A 3352-nucleotide genomic window follows, 5' to 3' on the forward strand; every position below is an offset into this window, starting at 1 on the left:
ACAAAATGACTGTACATTGACACGACTAACAAGAACAGGATGCGAGTGGGCAACTAAGGATAGGAGACACAACTCAAGATATACCTTAGATGGGGAAACAGGCATTATAATAACTTATCCTCAGCAGCAACATTGACTGAGTGACATTTAAAGTTCATGACTTATAGTAAATTAGAGTATTCTATAATTGCCCCAGGCATTACAACTTACAATAGTGCTACTACAATGTTTTGGACAATTATTGTAGCTTACTGTAAATGTTTTTATATGGAGTGCTTCACAGGGTCTGGAAGAGTGAAGGATAGCAGTGCAGTGATGGCTGACCCACTGCCATTCCATTCCGGTATATCCCTGTGCAGGAAGGTAAATACTGGCAAGTGAAAGAGAAATCCATTCCAAGCTAAGAGTTATTTTAAGTAAGAATGAGTAGTGGAATGATCTGACTTTTATTCCAGTATACTTATCGTCATTTGCATAAATACCACAAAACAGTAACACAAACCAGGGAAAGGGCATACAGAACACAAAACAAAGCCACAGTGATTCTGATTTATACTCTAGTGCTGTAAAATATGGCTAATTCACTGAAGCGATTTTGATACTATTATCTGAATATAATAGGACCAGGTCTGATCTGACTTGCATTTTAAATCACTAGACAAAGGGTGAAATGTGACACACTTGCGAATACTGAAGACCTACTGCTTAATCCAGCTTCCATTTGAGTCAGCAGAATGACTCAATTTGACTTCAGTGGGAGATGGATTGGTCCTATAATGCTAAAGTTCCACTTGGTTTCATTGGTAGAATATAACTTGATTGTGAGATCAGCCTCCCCTGGTTTTGTCATTGCTAAACTATTTAACTGATGATTAACAGCTCTGCTACCTCTCTGTGGTCTAGGGCAAATGAAAGGAATTTCAGCCCCGCTGTCTTCAACTGGAAAAGCTAGTGTGCATGGACTCTGCCCAGGATCTGGAATAGGAGTCTAGGTTTCTATGCATTTTTTTCCCAGATTTTAGCAATCAGGCTATTGGCAAAAATCTAAAATATTTTTTCAATGGGTGAGCTGATTGCTGCTGTCCATGCCTTTTTTTAAAAATTCTCATTCTTGATGACAGGTTTCAGAGTAGTAGTCGTGTTAGTCTGTATTCACAAAAAGAAAAGGAGTACTAGCGGCACTTTAGAGACTAACCAATTTATTTGAGCATAAGCTTTTGTGAGCTACAGCTCACTTCATCAGATGCAGATTTCCAGCTGAATTATCATATGCTTTTGTGTAGTGCTTGGGGTTATATTTTGGGGGGGAGACATTTCCAAGTGGTCACTTCCCCTGTTCTTTTTGTAACACTTTGGTGATGGCAGCGTTTAACCTAAGCTGGTAAGAATAAGCTTAGGGGGTCTTTCATGCAGGTCCCCACATCTGTACTCTAGAGTTCAGAGTGGGGAAGGAACCTTGACAAAGAGTGTTAGTTTCTTTTTGATCAGGGAGGCTCTTTCTTGTGAGAGCTTAAGAAAATGCCTCTCAGATTTCTTTATATTATGTACTATGAAATTATTCAGGGACAGATCCTCAGTACGTGCAATCAATGCATTTCAAATACTAACTTCAGCAGAGCTATGAATCAACTGAGGATCTGGCCCTAACTTTCAATGGTATTAATGTAATATGCCGTTCCAAGATTTGGCAAGCATGTGCAATGTTTTTAGAAATCAGCAATTTTCATTTTGCATGATAGAAAAGGTAGAATAATTCAGGCAAATTTATGTCTATTGACTAAATATGGCATGGAGCCATAAGAGGCCAACTAGCAGGAATGCAAGAGTACTATGGCTGGTAATAAATGTTTTTCTCTCCCTTTTTTACTCCCCCCGCATCCCTTCACATGAATTCCATTATAGGAGGATGCAGTCTGGCCAGCCATTTATCTAATATTACATATTAGCTTAGCACCTCAGATAATAATCAGCAATTCAGCTGATCTTGTATAGCAAGTTAGTGGTGTGATTGTGTATTACAGAACTTAAAATGGAATGAAGGTTGTTAGTAGAGCTAGTGGAAAATTTTCCAACAGAGCAGTCTTCTATTAGGAAATGCTGATTTAATTAAAGCAAACAATTTACAGGACTATATGGATTTCATTGAAATTGTCAACTGGAAATTATTGAAATAGAAAATTTCATTTAGTGAGATTCAGATTTCAACTCTTGTCCTGATTCCAAACTTTGAAATCAGGGAATTTCCTGTGGGATGGAAATTCTACTTTTTGTTCAGCTTTAGCTATGATACAGTTCTTTAGAAATGTTGCTGATAATTACAAAATATTAACTTATTTGGACCCACTTTCTCCACTGTACTACACTAGCATGAACAGGCCCTAAAGTCAGCATACATGGGTATGGGAAGATCACCTCACTGTAGAAGGATCCTCCAGTGGCCTGAAGCCACCATACCAGCTCCTGTGCCACCTCTCAGCATGGATAGATTAGGGTGCATTCCTGGAGAGAAAGGAGGACATGCCATTTTGGCAGCTTTGGGGCCATAGGCAGCCAGCAAAAGTTACACCAGCCACACCAGAGGACAGTTTTGATGCAAAGCTAGCCCAGGATTAGGGAAGCACAAAGGTATTTTAAAAGTTTGCACTCACACCTGAACTTCGTTCTGTGATTTTTTTTTTTAGTCACAACCAAGTATCCGGGCTTTTACATTGACAAGATGACCTAGAAACAGAAGATGCTGGGAACTCTGGACATGGAGATTTTGATTTAGAATGCTGCAGGGACAATTTAGGTCGATACCATCACTCAAGCTTTTTCACTGTCTATTTTTTTTTGGTCACAGAGACTCAAATATTTAAAGCATATGTCACACACACAACTGTGGAAAAATTAATGAAATGTCCAACATGTTATTTCACACCCGTCAAGTTTAGTTTTTTCCATCAGTCATTTTCATATAGGAAAATAAACACACCCTATTTCAAGTTATGCTCTTTTAATTTTGACTTGAGGATTTCCAAGTCTAGTCTCCTTGTAGTGTGTGTAGAGGGGGGTTGCCAGCTTTCCTAAAGCAGTGAGCTTTATTTTAGAAGACCAACAGGTGAAAACATGATCTGAGCCTGATTCTCAGTTACCGTAAGGCCATAGTGTGTTGGTGGGTTTACTTTTACACCCACTTTAAGGATCCTCTGCACTGCCAGAGCAATATGGAGGTCTTCTCATACCTGAGCATTCAGGTAACAAAGTACAAGTAAGAGAATAACTGATTGTGAACAGGTGTGTTGCACTCCTGTCAAGGTTCCTTCCCCACTCTGAACTCTAGGGTACAGATGTAGGGACCTGTATGAAAGAC

The 3352-nt window shown here is 39.2% G+C and overlaps 1 long non-coding RNA gene across 1 annotated transcript; it reads left to right on the forward strand.

The window, feature by feature from the left end:
- The first annotated feature begins 271 nt into the window (after window positions 1-271).
- On the forward strand, window positions 272-2988 carry LOC122461481. Its single transcript, XR_006283403.1, has 2 exons — window positions 272-363; window positions 2682-2988. It is a non-coding gene; the product is annotated as an uncharacterized LOC122461481 (long non-coding RNA).
- The last annotated feature ends 364 nt before the right edge of the window (window positions 2989-3352 follow it).

The sequence above is a fragment of the Chelonia mydas genome, chromosome 8 (genome assembly GCF_015237465.2).
Source record: "Chelonia mydas isolate rCheMyd1 chromosome 8, rCheMyd1.pri.v2, whole genome shotgun sequence".
Classification (NCBI taxonomy): Eukaryota; Metazoa; Chordata; order Testudines; family Cheloniidae; genus Chelonia; species Chelonia mydas.